Raw genomic sequence first — 21,774 nt, forward strand, 5'->3', positions numbered from 1 at the left:
AGAGCCTCTTTGTAGGCACATAAAAACAAACACCAGGGTGTGAGCCAATGATGCTGGGAGTGTGTGGGTGTCCTGGCATTTGCCTGTTCTGGGGACTTCAAGAGAGCCCCCAGCCCTGTTTCAGTGATGTGGGCTTAGAGGGTCAGACTACAGAAGCTAGTGAAATACCATGCATAAAAACCATTGCCATGCTGCACACACTCAGTCCTCAGTCAGGGCTGACCACCCTTACGTGTTGTCACCACTACTACCATTAAGAGGGCAGGAGTTGGGGGCTGGAGAGATGGCTCAGCGGTTAAGAGCACTGACTACCCTTCCAGAAGACCTGGGTTCAATTTCCGGCAACCAGTGGGTGGCTCACAACCATCTGCAATGGGATCTGCTGCCCTCTTCTGGTGTGTCTGAAGATGGCGACAGTGTTCTCACATATATTAAATACATCTTTAGGGGAGTGGATGGACCAACTGCATGGGAATCTTCTAGCCTCAGGGATGCTTGGGGAGTTGGACTCTGATGGCAACAGGAAATTATCCCTTACATCCATGGATATGAAGGCCGGGTTTGCAGGGTGTGATGCCATGGCATCTGGGCACACAGTATTAACTGGGGTTCGTTTCAGTTGGATCACAGATAATTTCACACACCATCTCTAATTGATGGTGAGGAAGCTCTAGCTCTATTAATGAACAGGGGCTTCAAACTGAGAGACTCAAGACTCTACAGTCTCCCTGTGTGGATGTGACCCATAGCCACCTCTGCTGTCATTCTTCACAACCCAAACAGTGACTGGGATGTTGCCTGCCAGGTCAGGGTGTCTCAGGCTGGATGCACAATGTTATTAGGCTCTGTTCCTTCCTCTACATTCCGTCTTGAAAAGAAGGGAGCCTCATGTCTGATGGGCCTCTATCCATTGAGATGCAGTGACCACCAAGCCTGGAGATAGCCCAGGGGTCTTGAAAGCATTGTGAGGGTTGACATGTAAATGCCTGGACTGATTAATATTCATATGTACTAATTATTAACCATTAATCATACACCATATTAATTAATATTTAATTCTATAACATGATGTATTAATAACAATAACTTGAAGCAACTTACATCACCTCACCCCTCAGTTTTCCCTTCTGTTAAATGGGGATAAAAACACACACACTCATGGAATAGTGGGTATTAAACAGGCTACATAATGGTCGATCTTTGTTGTTGACTTGACTGGACTGTCAATTTGACTGGACTTAGAATCATGTCACTCTGAAGGGTATGTGTAAAGGTGTTTCCAGACCAAGAACAATGCCTTCTCAAAACCAAAAGATGATATCGAGTACCAGTGAGACCCTCCCCACCCCCACCCCCAGGAATAGCCAAGAATTTTCCAGACTTCTCTTCCAACCACCCCCGCCCCATCAGAAAGCAAACCCTCTACTGGCAGTCAGTTGTATCCCTAACATTCGCCTCTCTCTGGAGTCTGCCTAGGGGTGTCTTGCAGGATGTGTTTCTGGAGACCGTGCAAAGCCCAGCTCATTCTCTGCTTTGTGGCAAAAAGCGCTGTGAGCGGCTGCAGCGTGGTATGGCTGGAGTAGAAGACGCGTATAAGAGAGTTGGAGCAGCTAAACCTGGACCAATTAGATGTTGGATTTAGGTTACACATTATCCTGCAGACAGTGGGGAGCCACGGAAGGCTTTGGAGTGATAGACTGCTGTGAGCTATGGGTGAGCCCAGGTTGGATCCTTACCGACGACTGGACATTGGAAACAGCTTCCCCGTGCATCCAGGATTCTGCTTCATGCTTCCCTTGATAACGCTTAGCCCTGCACTTAGACAACTGGGCAACTGCTCTGGAAGCCCTGAAGGGAACAATGACCACCGAGTCCCTTAAGACTCGATACAGACCTCAATTAAGAAACAACAGAGCAAATGGATTGGACGAGGCTCCAATCTCCGCAGCTCACATCTGTCGATTGTGCTGCCCGGCCAAATCTCCCCTCGGCTTAGCAGATTGCTCAGGTAAATCCATTAATCCCTTGTGCTGCGGTAGCTGATGCAGGGACGGCTTGTACAGAAAGAGCATTATTAGCTCTAAAGGATGGCGTGGAACTTTTGGAGCTGGGTCACAATGTCTCCCAAGGGATGGAGGAAGAGTCTGTGGCATGGCGTTCGAATTGAGCAGTGCAGAAATAGCTGTTCATGGCTTCTCTCGTCTGGCTGGAAGCTGTGCTGTCCAGCCCGGGGACCTCCAATGATGGTCCTTTGATGACGGTGTCGCACGCCTCTTGGACTGTCAGAGAACCGTGGCTGGCTGACTATGCTCAGCCTCCTCCATGATTCCATTTCACGTCAGAACAATCTTTCTTGTCAGTCAGAAACCAGTACCATCCCAGCAGCCTTCTCTGCCGAGTATTAACATATTGGGCAACTTTTGCTACTGTAACGAGATACCAGAGGTGAACCGCTTATGAAGAAAAGAAACTAATCTCACTGAAGACTCAAGGGCGTGGTGGCAGATTGCGCCATGGCATCTGTGCATGCGGGAACATGCGTCACACATGAGCCTCAAGACAAGAAGCTAGGGAGACCAAGCCCCCATTCCACTCAGCCGCATCTCTTAATATCACCATACAGGAGATCAGGCTCCAAATACACGAGCCCTTGGGGAAAACTCAGGCCTTGTCCAAACCGTAATAGCTGTCAACCACCAAGCTTGCCTTGAGCCCTCCTGTTCCCTCCCTACACTCCAGTCCCACAACCACCATCTAGGAGATATTTTTGTCAACAAGGGCAGGAGTAGCTGCCCAGTTCTCTCTTCTCTTCCCCGGCCTCTCAGACCTGGTTCTCACCTGAAGCTGGACCGGCATTTCCAGGACTGGACTGTGATATGCCACCTTGGTTCAGCCCTGAGATCCGTGCCCTGGATTCAAGGCTTCGCACAAGTTGGATAGACATCCCCAGGGGTCGCCTGTTCTGGAAATGCCCTCCCTCCAACCCCCCCTTACTCCAGCCAGGTCCTCAGAAAAATCAGGATCTGGTCAGCCTTGGGGCTCCAGCACACACACCCGTCTCTGCTGCCTCTGCTCATTTTCCTGCCCCTGTTACACAGGGCGGGGGCTGGAAAGTAAGGGTCATGTTTCCCGGGGAGGCTCCTCCAGGCTATCGACCCGAGAGATTGATGAACTTGCAGATGATGATGCTTCCGGGGGCATTTATTGACATATAAATCAAAATCCAATTTCTGCGAGGGGAGATCCCGGCAGGGTTATGATGTAGTCTCTCACACTTCCCCTCATGATACAAAATGATTTTGTCTTCCACGCAGAAGGCCTGCCTCTGGCTCTTGAACTTCATCAGGCATTTTCCTGGGGCACGCCTGGCCCTCTGTTCACTCTGAGTACCTCCCACGGTAGTCCATTCAGGGGGTGACTCGGGTGACTCTGACTGCTGATGGGGGGGACGAGACATGGACTGCGCGGGGTGCTTACTCTGTGTCAGGGACATTTTCACAGTAGTCTGTACACCTCAGGGCAGCTTGATGGCATTTTTAAATGTTGTTTGAGGGTGGAGAAGGAGAGAGAAGGAGAGAGGGAGGGAGAGAGAGGGAGAGGGAAGGATGACAGAGAGAGAGAGAGAGAGAGAGAGAGAGAGAGCAAGAGCGAGAGAGAGCAAGAGAGAAAGAGCGAGAGAGAGAGAGAGAGAGAGAGAGAGAGAGAGAGAGAGAGAGAGAGATCAGAGGTTGGTACTGAGCATTTTCTCACCTGTTCTCCACCTTGTTTTCTGAGACAGGGTCTCTCACCAAACATGTAGTTTGCAGCTTGCCTGCACCAGTGGGCCAGCAGGCTCCACAGGCCCATGTGTCTCTGCACCCACAAGTGCTAATGTTACAGATGTGTATTACTGTGTCCAGCTTGTTTGTGGGTGCTGGAGACCCAAACTCAGGTCCTTACGCTAGAGGAGCAAGCATGTCACTGACTGAGCAGTCTCCCCAGCCCGGTGACAGCCTATCAAAGACCCCAGTCTCAGCCACGTGGCTACCTTCCCACCCAGGAGGGACATTATCTTTCCTGGCACGGCAAACGGCCACACCTGGCCATTTACAACAGGCTCAGTAATTAACTCACCATTTCTATGGCTCCAGGTGTGGACAGTTAATTATACTCTCTGTTCCCAGGTCACCTAAGGTTGGCATCAATGTGTTGGCTGTAGTTGCCATCTCATTTGAAACTTGACTGAAATGGACCTCTTTCAAGTTCATCTCTATTCCTATGGGAGTGGACAAGGGAGGACCTTTGTTTCTTGTTTCCTATTGGCCAGAGACCCTTAATTTCTTGACTCAGGGATGAGCCAACACAGCCACTGAGGTCTCCAGAGTCGAGGAGATTGGCTTTAAGCGAGACAGACATTCCAGCCTCCAGGATGTTTGACAGAGGTACCACCATTCTTTTTTTTTTTTTTTTACATATATGTTCGTTTGACAGAGGTACATTTCCCATCTCTAAGAGGGAGGGAGAAGAACCACACAGACCGCAGTGTCAGGAGGTGGGTCAGGGGCCACCTTAGAGCTTGTCAGGGTCAGGGAGGTGAAGATGTTGAGATCCATCGGGTTGCTTGGCTGTGCGGTTGAGTTTGACTGTCAATGCTGAGTTTCCCTGTTGGCTGCCCCCACAAGTCTGTGACACCCAGAACTTCTGGATTCTTTGCACCCCATTATTAAGACAGGGAGGAGAAGGGAAGCAACTCTCTCCAAACTGAGAGGTTATGACCCCGAGTGGGGAGTAGATCCTGATAGAATGCCCCCCCCCCCGGGACAGCCCTTACCTCTGGCATTCTCTGATGGAGTCCCCAGTAGCCTTTGAGGGAAATGTCATGGATCATAGGTCGCTCTCCTTGAGGTCACCCTTCACATGGCTTTATAAGTCTCACTGTTCTATCTGCTTCTCAGCCACCAACCAGACCCTTGGGACTCCTCCGGATGTTGAATTCTGAACAAAGCGTATTAACTCCTACGTGGCTGTCATGTGCGGTTGTGTGGGCTGTGCGCTGCATAATGGATGCCGCCTCGCTTTGGTGAGCATTGTTCTCTTCTAGAACACCATCCCCAACTACAGAATTCTTCCCACACATAAGCTTGTGTGTATGTGGTGGGGAGGGGAGGTGCGCTGTTTTGGGCCATAGATAAGTCTGTCACACACACAGGCCCACCTCAGCTTGCAGCAACCCTGGTGACAGTTCTCAAGAGGCAGCCTTGTTTCTGTCACACTGGGGCATAGACACACCCACCCGAGCTGACACTGAAAGCAAGAGACTCACAGTTACCCTCAGCTATCCAAGCACAGCGGGGGCTCTGCTTCCCACATGCTGCGTGGAAACCCTCTGTCCATATGCAGAACCATTTAGCTTTAGAGCCAGCCACTCCAACTGTTGTGTGCCTTTAAATAAACCTGCAAACCGTCAGCCGGGATTGGATTTGATGCTGATTTTTAAACATAAAGGCTGTATTGGGTTGTGGGTGAGGGAGTGAATTGAACAGGAACATTAAGAATACGCAGTCAATGTCAGCTGTGGCCAAATTAAACCCAAAGGACTGCAGGTATTTATAGAACTGTGTGTGTGTGTGTGTGTGTGTGTGTATGTGTGTGTTCCTCCAAATTATCCAGTTAGTTAAACAACAGAAGTGCTCAGGGTAACCTCTCTACACTGCTCACTCTGGAACAAAAGGATGTTTTGGGTCCCACCCCACTTCGGCTGGATCCAAGTGCTTGTACTGAGTTCCTGGAGTATCTTTCCACCCATGGCCACCACAGTCCACTGTTGTGTGAGACCAAACTATTTTAAAAGGTCCTTAAGTTCCATTGCTTCTCCAAACTGACAGTAAGTTATTTAGCCGTGCCTTTCAAGGTTTTAACCTGTGAGAAACTTCTGGAGACACGCCCAGCAGAGCAGATCCCTTCTTCTCTCATGGTCTGTAGAAACAGTAAGAGTGTTAGTTCACTCAATTTCCTGACAGCTTCAGATGGCTTCACTATAAACCCTGAAATATATTTCTATCAAAGTCTGGGGGCAAGGCAGGGGATATTTTAAGTGATGTCCACTTGGGCTCCAGATTTAACTGTCAGCAAACCAGTTTGACTGTATTTGGTCATCAACCAGGAAAACCTAATAATGATCAAGTTGTGGTCACAGCCTCTGATGTTAAGAAGTCTCAAGTGTGATTTCCAAGATTCATGCAGGGATCCATGACTGGAGAGCTCTGTGAGTCCCTTCAAACTCAGCTTCTTGCCACAACATGGTCATGAAGTGGCTGCTTCAGCATCAAAACTCCTATCTGTACACAACCACCACTTTCAAAAGATAAAAAACAAAAGTTCAGGAAGCCACGGGGAGAACAGGAGCTCTACTGAGACTCATTTTCCCTGCACTAGGAAGGGAAATGTCATCTAAGGACCATCTTACAGTCTTCATTATATGTCTCAGTAGTAGAATTGTATCACATGACCTTCTAACAGTAAAGGGTCAAGCTAGAGTCTAGCTGCAAGGGAGTCTGGGAGCATGAAGATCCATTAGACAGAGACCTTTTGTTTAAACCAAACTACTGCACAATGCCCTGGAACACACCTAAACATATGTGGGGTTCGCTGGTAACACAAAAATGGAGAAGTATGTCACATGACCCTCCAGCAGTAAACAGTCAAACTAGAGTCTAGCTGCAAAGGAGTCTGGGAGCATGAAGAGCTATTAGACAGAGACCTTTGGCTTAAATCAAACTCCTGCACAATGCTCTGGCACACACCTAAACATATGTGAGGTTCTCTGGAACACAAAAAATGTGTGTGTCCAATGAAGATGGAGTAGATCAGGTTGATAAAAGACTCAAGGAGACATTGGCTTAAATGTTAAGGTCTGGTCAGAATGCCACCCCTTCCATAAAGCCTTTATCAGATTTCCCACCTTAGAAGGGATCTTTCTCTTTGCTCCTATCCTCCACAGCTCACAGTCCTGGCTCCCTATTAGATTCACTCTTTAGAAAATGCCAGAGGTGGCTGGAGAGGTGGGTTAGCATTTAAGTGCACTGGCTGCTTTTGCATAGGACCTGGGCTCAATTCCCAACAACAGCATGACAGCTCACAACAGTCTGTCACTCCAGCTCCAGGGGATTCAATACCCTCTTCTGAGCCCTGAAGGCACCATGCATGTGTATGGTATACAGATGTGCATGTTGGCAAGACATCCATATGTGTGTGTGTGTGTGTGTGTGTGTGTGTGTGTGTGTGTGTGTATTATAAAGTTGTAAAAAGGCTAGACATTTTTGGGGACTGGGATAGTTTATTCTTAGAACATTCACAAGAGTGTATTGGTTAGATATTGCTGTATAACAGAACATCTTCACAGCCCAGTGCCTTAAGATATTAACCATTTATTTGGCTATTGGTGGGCTCAGGTGGGTAATTCTGGCCTTGGGATCCCTGCATCTGTGTTTAGGTACAGAGTGATTTCTACCCTGGTTTTCATGTCTTTTCAGGCCTCTATGTTAGGGGTAGCTGCTTTGAACTGTCTGGTCCACACATCTTTCCTTCTCCTGGAGGCTTGTCACTGGTCACATGATAGCCAGGAAGGCTTCCCAGAGAGAATGCACAAGTGTGCACAGACTCTTGAATCTGAGCCCAGGAAATGATATGATTCCACTTCTGCCTTATTCTGATGTCCTGAGATAGTCGCAAGGTTACGCCCAGATTTGAGCAGTAATGAAAGCATAGCAGCTGGCTCCATGGCGATGGGGGTGTGGGTGTGGGTGGGGTAGGGTGGAGGTAGGGCTGGGCCTGGGCTGGGTGGCAGGGACAGGGTGGAATGGAGTGGGGTCGGGTAGGGATGAGGCCATGCTGGGGGCAGGGGCTCAGAAGGAAGAAGAATTGAACCAATTTTGGCTTAGATCCCAGGGACCCGTGTACTCCCAATCTTATCAGGGAAAAAAAAAGCACACATGAGGGCTTTGATGAGTGGCTGGGTGAGGGGCAGGATCTTCTTTCTAACATTTGTAGCGCCCAGGAGTCCCACCGAGGTGTCCTCTGTATCATGAGGAAATTCACCAGCTCGTCAGCTTTGGCTATTTTAACTTCCTCGCTGAGGTCGAGTTCTCTATTCATCTCCAGGATGGGATCCTCCGCGCAGACGTCAAGAAGCGAAACATCAGCAGAGTTCGCTGTGGCCTGAGGAGACTGCTGCTCTCCCAGCCCACACACTTGCCTTTGGCAGGGCTGCTCTGAACTATTAATAAACGGTCTCCTCTGCACTCCCTCCTGAAGGATCAGCTCGACTCCATCACACCCAGCCCCATCCCACCAGGCTGGGGAGAAGAACCTCTGATGGGCTGTAAGCATTCCCAGATGTCACTAGCTTAGAGGAAAAGCCCCTGGGTCCATGTTCCACGGGAAAGCTCACCTTGCTTCTTTTGCCATGATTTGAGAGAAGAAAAGTCAGCATGCACCTTCTAAATGCCAATGGCCTTGATGTCCCTGATAAGACATTGGGGGGTGGGGAGGAGAATGGCTCTGGGAGCGGACTGCTAAGTGTGTGGAGAACTTAAGTGAGAAGCTGGGATCGACTTGATTCTAAGTTAGGCTGAGGCGATTGCTTTTTTAAAGCCTACCTCCCTGCAGTGCACATAAGCAACAAGCAATGGCTACCCCTTCCACAGACAGAGGAGACAGGACAGGCGAGTCACAGAATGGCCATGGCAGCCTTCCACTCTGTATGCCAGATACCGAGCTTGGTGCTGGGGCTGCAGAAAAGGAAGCTGTAGAGTTGGGCTCTTAAGAGCTCACAGTCTGGACAGACGTGGGGTGAGTCAGAAGACGGCAGGCAGTGTGGCTCTTTACACAGAAGAGCAAGGAACTCTGAGGTTTCTGGGAGCATTGTTTGAGGGTCTGGGCTGGGTCTGGACTGGTTACGCCTGAGTACCTGATACCCAGCACTGAGCAGGGCCTCATTCTGGTATCCTGGATGGATAAGATGCAGGATACCATAGATACAGTCTCATTTCAGGAGTGTCAGCCTCCCATAGACATCTTGTGTGTTTTTATGCACATGTGTGGTTACACCACATTTTCTGTCTAGGATCTTGCGCTCTCCATTGATCCTCCTGGAAAACTTTTACAAACCGTTCAAGACTTGGGTCCCATTCTAAGAAGTCTACCCAGTCTACTGAGTTGGTCTTATCCTTGCTTCAGAATACCTCAATACACCCGCTTGTAGATCCACTCAGTGCTGAACAGATGAGGATTTTCTTGTAATCATTCACTGGCTGTTCCTAATCTTTTCTTTGGAACAGCATCCAGGTGTTAGGAATCTGTGTGACTATGTCTGACCCACAACAGCAACTCAATAAACAACCATGGCTGGATAAGACTGTGTGCTGTGCTAGGGACCACAGGTCAGGCACCCCATGAGGAGGCCCAGATTCCCAGCTCAGAGAACAGAGAGTGGTGGGCACAGCAGGGAATTCCAGAGGAGGGACATTGGAGTCACTTTCCTTCTGCAGTTGGGACAGCAACCCTGGTTTCTTGCCTTGGGGTCAGACGGAGGCCAGGGCTGCCTGTGTCTGAGAGCAAGATGATACAGTCTCAGGGATCCCTGACCAAAAAAAAGATACTTGAGTCTAGCCCTCAGCCACACACCTTCGATGGCTGCATAGGCGAGAATCGCATCAGCTCCACCTTCAGAATATTTCCAGAATTCTGATGCATCTCACCAGCGGCTCTGAATATGTCACCTTGGTCCTGGCCTCCTTCATGTCCTGACTGACTGATGGTAACAACCCTATAGCTGAGCTCTCTGCTTCTGCATCCTCCTTGTCCCTTCTGGTGGACTCTAAACTCAGCAGCTAGAATGATCTTGTGAATATCTTGCCAGTCTTATGCTACAACCAAGCCCGTACTTTCCACAGTGCTGAAAGACACCACATGTCCTTATCACAGCTCCTGGGGCCTTTCTGTCTTTCACCCGGGACAGGTCCATCCTTTTTCTCTGTTTGCCCTCCACAGACCTTATGGTGTTTTTCTGTTATGCCAACCATACTCCTGCCCTGGAGACCCTTGTGCCTGCTACTCTTGCTGGACAGGTGACCTCCCAGACCCCAGCTAGATATCCACAAGGTTCTTTCCCTCATCTCCTCTCAGGTCTTTGCTCAAATGTTATCCTATCAGAGAGGTCTCCCCCAAGCATCCTATGTAAACTAGCATGCACTACAACCCCAGGACCTTCCTGACATCTTATTCTGCCTGGCTCCCTTGTACCACTTTATCACCAGTGACATGTTTATTTATAAATATGTTCTGTCCATCTTTCTCTGCCAGGTCAAAGACAGCAGCAGCTGGGCTACGTCTGCCCACTGATTTACCTTCCATGCCTGAAACAGCTGCTGGCTCTCAATGTTTGATGAGTGAATAAACACATGCAAGAGGGAATGTGGTTTTTAGACAACAAACATCCCTGTGAGGGAGACATAGCATGATTGTCCCATTCAGGGTGAGGCCTTGCAGTTTGGAGTGGGTGGGGCTTGATGAAACTGCTCTTCTACTGAAGAGTTGGGTGGCCAGGACTGTAGAGAACAACTCTTTCAGATGGGCTGAAATAGTCAGCAGAAACTCTAAGGGGAGTGTCCACACTTTACAGAGGCTAATAAGGGCAGGAGGCAGGAAGTCAGGTTAGTGGAAGCTGTCTAGCAAGGCATATGGCTGCTGGTGAGTGTTTACAACCAATATTCTGTCTGTGAAAACTGTATAAGCCAGTCTACATGGTCAGTCTTGTTCTGTGGACCTCCCAGTGTGGCTAAAGAAGTATGGGGCTGGCTAAAGGGAAACTCCTGGAGAGCAGGACAACCATTGTCTTTGGGACATCTGGTAGACCTCACTCATAGAAGTAAAGGGTTGGGACATCTGGTACACCTCACACACAGGTGCCAGGGGGAGGGTTCACAGAATCCTACTGGGAAGCAGACTGGGGTTCTTGTGGGTTTGGGTCTAGGAGGAGTGATTTTACCTGGATCGGTCTGCAAACCCCAGAAAAATTGAGGATCTTGTGAGGGAAGTTTCCAGAAAGGCAGAATATGGTATGAGGCTGAGACAGAGCCTTGATTCCAAGACTTATGAAATGTCCTCTATTTCTGTCTTTCCTACATTGCATGCTCTCTCTCTCTCTCTCTCTCTCTCTCTCTCTCTGTATCTCTGTCTCTGTCTGTCTTGTCTCTGTCTCTGTTTCTCTCTGTCCCTGTCTCTCTGTCTGTCTCTGTTTCTGTCTGTCTGTCTCTCTGTCTCTCTCTGTGTGTGTCTGTCTCTGTTTCTCTGTCTCTGTGTGTCTCTCTGTCTCTGTGTGTCTGTATCTCTGTCTCTGTAGGTCTCTGTCTCTGTGTCTCTGTTTCTCTCTGTCTCTGTCTTTGCCAGTCTCTGTCTCTCTGTCTCTCTCTGTGTGTGTCTGTCTCTGTTTCTCTGTCTCTGTGTGTCTGTATCTCTGTCTCTGTAGGTCTCTGTCTCTGTGTCTCTGTTTCTCTCTGTCTCTGTCTTTGCCAGTCTCTCTCTCTCTCTCTCTCTCTCTCTCTCTCTCTCTCTCTCTCTCTCTCTCTCCTAGCTGACTCAAGAAAGATACCATTTCTCCATAGCAGCTCAGCTGCTTGGCTCCATCTCCATCCTCAACCCCTAGCATCTGTCAGTCTCAACTCTTCCATTCTGGAGAAGACAATCTGATTGGTCCATCAGTCCTCAGCTACATTCCTGGACCAATCAATCACCAACATCATGGGGAGGGGAAGGGTATAAGACAGTGTGAAGTGGCTCCCCTGCAAGAGGAATGGACAAGCGGTGGGAGGACAAACTCCAGTGTTTAGTATGGTGCTAGCTGATGCAGAAGAGGGAGGCTTTCATCCTGGGCACCTCAGCATCCGTGTCCCTGTCCAGATAGGCCATGTATACATGAGCTCCACCCTCCTCAGACCCTACTGGGAGCAGGACCAGAGGCCTGGTAGTGCCTTGGGGCCTGGTAAGGGACGCTAGTCACTGGCTATCAAATCTTGCTTTCTTCTTGTTGGTTGACGGGTCTCCAGGAAGTGGAGACATTCTTCCTGTGGATAGGATGGCACGAGGAGCAGGCTGCCTGCTGACATCGAAGCGTATGGGAAACCTGGGTCTGCAGGATGACTGTGTTGGTAAAGAACCCCACTGATGGCCTGAACTAGAGATCAAGGACTCACATGGTAGAGCGAGATGGGGCAGCAGTTGAGGATCTGAGGGAGGAGGAGTGACCAGAGGGCAGTGAGAGTTAACTTTCTCTGCCTAGAGGGTTGTCACAGCACAATCGGGGAGGGGGGGTGACGGCCACAAGAAAGAAGATGGAATCTGACACGAGAGGTGCTTTCCCAAACAGTTTGTGTGCACCCAGGACTGGGTGATGCTCTCCCTAGTTCTCAGAAGGATGCAGAATTGTGAATACATTTGTCCTGGGAATGCGAAAAACAAACTGGTGACTGGCCCAGGGCATTCGACCAGGAGTGGTTGGGGTAGTCTGAGGAACACTGGGCACCTGAGGGCTGCAGGGTTGCTGCTGATCACCTCTGTAGACAGTGGTCCTGCATGCCCACCACTGACCTGCATTTTCCTCCCCTCTTTTCTTTCTCCATTTTTATTCACCCCCACACCCTTTTCCCTGTCTGACTTGCATGCTTCTGGGCTGGCTTGAGTATATGAGCAGGGTCTAAGGCCACAATGACTGTTCAGCACCATGGACAGTGACCAACATCCTCCCCTGGTCTTCCTCTGGACTTGCCCAGTCATGAAGGTCAGGGACTGTGCTTAAGCTTGCGTGGTGTGGCTTCTGGCCACCACTGGGGGTATTTTAGCTCCTGTTATCCTCTGGGTTCCTTCTGTCACAGTTTCAGACAGACATGGAATGTTGTGGTGACTTCTAGCTTACAAATTCCAGTGGTTTCCATCAACATCAAGGCCCATGAAATCCCCCCTCTCTTCCTCAGTACTCTTTAGTTGGAGTCATTTAAGGAGGTTTCTGGTCCTCGAGAGCATCCTTGGGGAGTTGGGGTGATGGCTCAGAAAGGTAAGAGCACTTGCTGTTCAACTACGAGAACCTGAGTTCAAATCCTCCACAAAAAGCCAGGCACTGTTGTGGACATACCTGCAACCTCAATGCCAAGTCTTGGAGAAAGACAGATAGGTCAGCAGGTTGGTGACTGCTAGTCTAACTCCAAGTTCCATAAGAGATGCTGTCTCATACAGTAGAGAGTGGTGGAGCAGAACATGCGACATCCTCCTTTGCCCTGTACATACACATGTACCTCTCTCTCACACATGCTCATGCACACCCATGCGTACACATAGGCACACCCATGCATGCTCATTCACACACACGTGAACACACATGCATGCTCATTCACAGACATACACACACATTCACACACACTCACACATCCATTCACACTCATGCCCGCCCATACATAAATGCACACACACACATACACATACATACATGCATACACACATGCTCACGTGCACATGCATAACATGCACATACCATGAAACAGTAAAGAGAAACCACCTTTATATTAAGAACTCTAACCCCAAAGTAACCAGTGTGGTCTGTCTTCCTCAAGGACTTGGATGTGATAAGCTTTGGTGTCCAAACCCTCATTGCATAGATGGGACAGAGCTCAGGGCAGCCCCCCCTAGACCAGTACTCTCTCCATGGGCAGCAATGAACTTCTCCCCCTCCTCCCAACCTTGAGAATGGAGGCAATCTGGGCACTTCTGGGATGCAGATGCTGAGCAGTATGAACAGATCAGACCCAGGGCCTCCTTACTCAACCGCTCAGTCTAATGAGTCTTTCTTCACAATTCTGCTTACATTGCCAGCAAATGGGACCTGTTTGCTGTGAATAATTCAGTGTTCTATAGCGTTCCGCCTTCTCCTGCGAGCACAACACTGCCAGAGACTGTTAACTACTCCCAGGGAGCAGAACTCACTCCGCATCGCCTCTCAGCCAGAAAGCACTTGGGAAAACTGAGTAGAGAATAGAAAAGGAAAAAAAAAGAAAAGCTTTCCCCACCAGCAGAAAGCGCCCCCACCTTCCCAGCATGCAGCAGTGCACAGCCTTTCTCTCCTCAAAGCTTTGAGAAGACTTCCTCCAGAGAGATTTTGGCTTTTTTTGTTTGTTGTTGTTTTTTTAAATCTAAAATGCAGTTCCATAAAAACAATGGATTTTCAGTGGAAACACCCCTGCTCTGGGCAGATACTCTACTGTCTGTCCCCAGAGAGGCCTGGCCACTTACAGCCCAAGGAAAGTGATCTTTTCTATGTGACCTTGATCACGTTGCTTCCCTTCTCTGGGAACATTAGGAAACTAAGTTTTAAGGATTCCTTTTCTTTCTTTTATTTTTAGTGCTGTGTGAGAGAAAGCATGTGTGCATGTGTGTGTGTATGTGTGTGTGTGTGTACATGTGTGGTATGTGTGTGTATGTGAGTGGGTACCATGTGGTGTGTATGTTAGCATGTACATGTGTGTTTGCATGTATGTGACTGCATGGTGTGTGATGCGTGTGAGTGTGTGTATGAGTGTGCATGTATGTGTGTGTTTGTGCATATGTGTGTCATGTGTAGTATGTGTGGTATGCTTGCATGTGTGTATGTGTGGTGTGTGTGAATGGTGTATGTGGCTGTGTGTACACATGTGCTCATGATGGACAGAGAGGAAAGGTCAGTTGTCTTCCTTGATCACACTCCACCTTGTTTTCTGAGAGTTTCTCACTGACCCAGACGCTCCCGTTGCTTCTCCCATGTCCTCCTCTGCAGCACTGGGTTGGCAGTAGCCCTCTGTCCTCTAGAGTCCCAAGCACAGGTCCTCATACTTACACAGCAGGCTTTGCAGGCAGAGCCATGATCCCAGCCCCAAACCTCTTCGTTTTAACTGTACAACCTTCTGGGGGTGTGGTGTCTCAATTGGTGGACACATTCAGCATATAATGTTCATGTCAGGGCAGTACATTATTGTCTCCTGAAACTTAGGATTTCGATTATCATGTGCTGTCATACATGAACATGGGGCCATGATGAAGCAGATCAGTACAGCTGTGTAGTGCATTCTGATCAGATCAGGGCAGAGCTTTTGAGTCTTCTTCTAGAGGTGTGTGTGTGTGTGTGTGTGTGTGTGTATGTGTAAGTGCATGTGTGCATGCATGTGTGTGCATGTGTGTTCATGCATGTGTGCATGTGTGCATGTGTGCATATGTGTGTGTGCATGCATGTGTGTGTGCACATGTGTATGTATGTGTGCATGTGTACTAATAGGTTACTGTGAAGGCAGTCAGGCCCATGTACATAGAACCCTCCACTTTTTGCAGCCTTTGGGAATCATTGCTACACATCCCAATCCACTTTCTACAAACACTCACGTCTGAGGGCTCAGGTGCCTTTTGCCTGTTGTTGTTTGGCGTGCTTTGCTCAGCACAGTGACCATGAGCTTTCTCCATTTTGTTGCGAATGATGATGATCTTAACATTTGGAGTCAAATACTATCAGGTAGAGCAAATGCACATTTTTAAACCTGTTCACCTGATGATGGGCACTGGGTAGACCTGACGTGCTAGGAGCAGTATGGCCACATCATGGATGCAGGCCTTTCTAACATCCGCCTCCAGTTGTTTTAGGTGAAGTCACCCAGGAGAGGAGCTGTTGAGCCCATGGATGGAGGACCCTCCATCCTGTCCGCCATACTGGCCTTATTAGTTTAGCTGTCACCACCAGTGGTGGGTGAGGCCACTTCCACAAGTTTTGACTGTCTGTGGTGACCCTAATCCCTCTGGAAGAAGAGGACATTTCACAGATGTTTCTAGTGAAGTCAGACTTAAAAATCACAAATCTGTTGGCTGTTTGAATTTCTTCTTCTTTTTTAAAACATGACTATTTATATTGTCTTTCCATTTTTAACTGGATTTATTATTGATGTCTCAAGTCCCCCCTACAGTCTGGATAGCAACCCTTTCTCAGACTGGGAGTTTGCGACTTGTTTAAAATTCCGTAGGCGTCTATCTGCGTGTAGCCAGCTGAGTCTCTCGGTGGATATAATCGTCTTACATTATAGACATGTATGAATTTCACAAGGGATAAGAAAACATAGATAAACTGACAATTAACCCCCCAAAACAACAAAGCAGCAATCTTTAGTAGTGACCCCAGGATGGGGTGCAGGGAGGGATGTCTCACCCTGTACCTGGTGCTCAAGGCAGAGCCGCACAGGGAGTGTTTATCCTCTCAAGGGACAATGCTCACTTCGATGTATAAGCCAGCACTGGAGGAAAACTTAATGGCACAGCAGATATGGCATGGACCAAAATGTAATGGAGCCTGCACACTCCATTGTGAGGCTTTTGATTCCCAGCCCACGACAGGATCCAACACTCTAAATAAAGCACGCAGGCAAATCCAAGGCACAACTGAGCAAGCTGGAGGCGATCACATCCAATTGCTCTCTCGTTTACAAGGGGGATGGCTTTAAATAGCATCTCTGGGGTCTTTACAGACCTGCAACTGTGGGCCTGAGAAGCTAAGGGAACAGAGAATGAAGCACAAGCCTTAGGATTCACAGTCAGCTCATGGCCATGGGGGTTAGGGGTGTTGTGGACTGATTAAAAGCTGTAGACCAGAGCAATAGATCCCTGATGTGAAGGGAAGGGGTCTAAGCTCTTATCTGAGGGACTGTATGTATATTGTGTAAATAAACACCACCATTCTCTGACTGCAATGCCAGTGTCCATCTGACGGCTCGGTGCAGTTGGCACAGACCCCACTGTTCACAACCCCAGGTGACCACAAGCCACACACACCTCTACCCATACATTTACTAATTTGAGGGCTCAGAGTCCCTGCTGCTCTGGTCACCCTTGGGAGAGTACTGACAGCGCTGTGGTTAATGCTAACGGTTCTGTTATAGAGAGCACAGTTCAGTAGCAACCACAGCAGGCAATGCATAGATAGTCTGGTGGGGAGGAAGGGGAAGGGGCAGAGCTCCATTCTATGACCCGTGAATTTTCCACGCCCCCCCCATGAAGCCTTCACAGAAACGAGCCATGCATCTGGGCTTGCATTGCCCTCCTCCGCACCCCCTCTGGCTGTCTCAGGTGTGGGGATAAGACAGCCCTGCTCACCCAGGTCTCCAGGTTCAGGAGGTGTCATCTTGTGACAGTGGGGACAGATCTGCACAAGATGTTTGCAAAAGGAAAGCTCCCAAGCCACCTGGGACTCATTCCCTCAGTGGCTGTGGTTGACACCTGGGGGAAATCACAGGCGGAGTCCTTTCTCAGGAAAGCTTGGGAGTTTTCAGATTTTGAACACACCGTGGGATCCCCTGACCCAGATAGGAACATAGAACTCATGTCTGTGGCATAAGCAAATTATGCACGGGGCCTGGAGTGAGCTTTATGCTTTATACAATATTGAAATGATTTTGTGCATGAAACTGAATTTCATGGTGAGGGTTTGACGGTAGTGGCATTGTGTTCGGATCCCAGAAATCCAAGACTGTGATACAACTGTTTCGTTTGTTTTTTTTTCTTGTTGTTGTTGTTCACTCTAATTTTCAAAGATATAAACAAGTTTTAGAAAAAGATAGACAACTCCTACATACACGTGCTCTCTCTCACACACACACTCACACACCACACACATACTCACACAGACACACACATGCCCACACATACTCACACATACCACACATGCTCATATACACACCCTCACACACACACCACACACATATACCACACACACATACTCATACACCACACATGCGTACATGCACACACACACACACCCACACACCACACACAGACACATGCAGGCACACACACACACACCACAAAACACATACACAGATACAAACATGCCCCCCACACACATTCACAAAGATGCACACACACACTCATACAGATAGACACCACATACTCACACAGATGCACACACGCTTACATACACCTCATACACTCACGCACTACACAATACACACACACAGATACACACATAGTACACTCACACACACACCACATACACTCACACAGATGCACACACACCACATATACACACTCACACAGATGCACACCACACACACACACACACACACACACACACACACACACACACTGTTGTAGTCCCATGCTGCTCTGTAGGATGAGTTGATAAGGTGTAGACATCACCACCTGATCGTGAGAGGTCTCAGTGAGGATCTGGGATTTACATATCAGATACTGAGGTCAGGAAGACAGTGAACCCGTGTCTCCAGAAGAGACCCCAAAGGTCCAGTATTCCATGTGATGATGTCACTTCCTCCTGTGCCACAGTTCACACTAACTAAAGACACACAAGACGCCCCAGTGCATCTTCATTTTCTCTGGATACTGCACACTGCTGTACCCGACATCTAGTATACTTACTTTTCTTTAAAGACAAATTTAATATTGATACAGCGTCTCACCATGTTACCCTGGCTGCCCTAGAACTCATTACATAGGTCAAGCCAGCCTTGAACTCACAGAGATCCATCTGCCTCTGCCTCCAAAGCTCAGGGGTTAAAAGTGTGCACCACTGCACCTGATCACATTTTTTTCTTATATTTGTTTGTTGTGTGCTGCAGTACATGTATGGAAGTCAGAAGATGACCTTTGGGAGTTGGCTGTCCCCTTCCATCGTGTGGGTTTTGGGAATCGAACTCAGGTCTCCAGGCTTGGGGGCAAGGCCCTTTGCCTCCTGAGCCATCTTGCCAGCCCATACTTTAGTACAAATCACCCTAATGGCATCTTAAAAACAGACATGTAAAAATAGGGTGCGTCTGTACTTTGAGCCCGTCCTTCATTTCAGCTTAGGATTCTCGAGGGACCTTGCTATCTTTGTCATTTTCAACTGAGGAGGGGGAGTGACCCTGACATTTCTCTCAGGAGATATTTTACCATCAGTTATATGGAGTGGTTGACCTGTTGCTATGGGCTGGTGGGCATAACTGTTTCCTGTGTCTGCAGGGGACGCCCTGCTGGTCCTCTGCCTGGTCCTCACAGATTCCCCTTTGGCCCAGGGAGTGGTACTATTAGGAGGTGTGCCCTGTTGGAGTAGGTGTGGCCTTTTTGGAGGAAGTGGGTCACTGTAGGGGTGGGCTTTGAGCCCCTCCTCCTAGTCACATGGGTATTTGCCTTTGTAACAAGATGTAGAACTCTCAGCTCCTCCTGCACTATGCCTGCCTGAATACTGCCATACTCCCACCTTGATGATAATGGACTGAACCTCTGAACCTGTAAGCCAGCCCCAATTAAATGTTGTCCTTATAAGAGTTGCTCTGGTCATGGTGTCTGTTCACAGCAGTAAAACCCTCATTAAGACATACTTTGAGATGATGTAATTCCGTTCTCCTGGCATTACCTCTACAATGACTCTCTTGGTTTGTAATATTCCCACGTCTCTCAGACCGTTTGGCTCACTGAATTTCTCTTCCTTTCTGCAACCTGGGATTCTCTTTGTTTTAGATTTTGACTCAAGTCCTGTATCTGAAGCTTTGGTGTTTGCATTTCTATGTGTTCAGAGTGGGAGACGGTTGAGATGGCAGGACAGCATCTTCATTTTCTGGGTGCTTCTGAGCTTTCTCCACACTCTGACTCTCGTGGATGGCAGCTAGAGGTGGAAAAGCAGTCCAAAGGACGGTCACTGCAATGGCTAGCAAGGCAGCACAGGACACTCATGAGCACGTGGACTGGTGGACATACAGTTTATTTTCAAGAATCACAGCTGTGTGGTGGAAGCCAAAAATCAGCCAAGCTCAGCTGACAAGCAACAATGTGGCTGTCTGAGCTAAGTGCCATGTGCTGTTGCAAGCGCCTGACAGACTAACCATTTGCTCGTTACAAAGTGTACCTGAGACAGGAGTCATTCTACAAAGGAGAAAACTGTACCAGAGCGGTGGAGCAACAGGGTCCTGCATGATGTGGCACAGATGGGGTTGAGGTGTGGAATTTCTGCCCCGGGCCTCAGCATCCTACACCAAAGATCCACCTTTACAGGATGTCAGTGAGGAGAGATCCTTGGTGAACTGCCATGCTCCAGGAGCAGCACCATCCTTACCTTCCTGCTGCAGCAGACTGGAGCCCAGGAGACCTAATTACTTACCAGGTAAGCCTTCCAGCGCAGCTGAGAGCTGGCTGTCCTGGCTCGTCCATGGTCCCAAAACATACATCACAGACACCACCGTTCTCACCTGTGTCCCTACACTGCGAGAGCACAGGAAAGCTTTAAACCACACAGTCTCTTCCATCCCATCCCCAGAGACATCAGCTGAACAATTTCACCCAGGGGGTTGGAGAGCTCTTTGTGAGTCTAGCCTGTAGCCAAGGCTTAGGGAGCAAAGGGGAGCTGGCCAGCATCCCAGGGTGCTGCTGTGGCTGGCACAGAAGGCGTGAGGTGGTTTGAATAGGAATGGCTGCCCCTTGTATATTTGAACGCTCAGGGAATCACACCATTAGGAGGTGTGGCCTTATTGGAGGAAGTGTGTCACTGATGGAGAGGGGCTCTGGGGGTTTTAAATGCCCAAGCCAAGCCCAGTGTTTCTCCTCCCTGCTGACCGAGAATCCAGATGTAGAACTCTCAGCCATCTCTCCAGCGCCACGTCTGTTGGCATGCCGCCATGTTTTCCACCATGACCGTAATGGACTGAACCTGTAAGGCATCCCCATTTGAATGTTGTCCTTTATGAGAGTCGCCTTGGTCATGGTGTCTCTTCACAGCGACGGGACACCGAGTGAGACAGAGCCCTGAAAACATTCAGGAATCTGATTCCCTCTGCCTGACCTTGAACCACATCTTGGGCACATCTGCAAGAGCCTGAGTACTGGGCTCCATCTCCAGAGCTTTGGGGTGGGTGGGAAGGTCATGGCTGAGGCCTGAGAATATGCGTTCCCAGCACCACTGTTGCTCCTGCACCTGGCTGGTCCTTCATGGCTGCCATCTGGGACCATTGCCTTCCTCTGCCCCTGGGGAGCACTCTTCACCCCTGCCTGGTACTGGCTCTATGCCTTCCTGTCTTCTGTTGTCGTGTCTTGTTCTTCGGAGTTATGACAGTCTCCTCCTTTGGGCTTTCCAGGACTAGCCTTGCTGGGTGGCATCTTGGCTCTTTTCTATCCAAGCTCCCGGGCCTACCTCTGCCCTGGACCACTCATGGTGGCAACAGATCATAGACGTTAAAGCCACAATGATGTTCAGAGACCAGCAACTTCAAAAGCTGCCTTTGAGATAAAAGCATCCTCTTTATTTCAAAGGATATCATAGTCTAAGTAGTGATACCTCAAACAAGGGTGGGGGTGGGGCACAGCATAGCTCCATTAGTAAAGTGCTTGGTGTGTAAGCTTGGGGACCTGAGTCCAACCCTCAGACCCCACGTTAGAGGAAGCCAGCTTTGGTGATACCTATGACTCACCTCTGCAGGTGGAGGCAGGTGGATGTCTGGGGCTCATTGGTCAGCTTGTCTAGCCAAATCTGTGATCCCCAGGTTCAGTAACAGACCCTGCTGCAAAACATTCCAGTCCAAGGGCTGTAGCTCAGTAGTAGGGTGTGTGCCTAGTGCCCAGGGGGCCCCGGTTTGATTCCCCAGGGCTGCAACCCAGCAAAACAAAGCACCCAAAAGAAACTAAATAACTCTACAGGTCTGGGGCGGAGCAGTGACTCAGCAGTTTAGGGCTCGGGCTGCTCTTCCTGAGGATCTGAGT

This window comes from Mus pahari, chromosome 23 (assembly GCF_900095145.1).
Source record: "Mus pahari chromosome 23, PAHARI_EIJ_v1.1, whole genome shotgun sequence".
NCBI classification, from domain to species: Eukaryota; Metazoa; Chordata; class Mammalia; order Rodentia; family Muridae; genus Mus; species Mus pahari.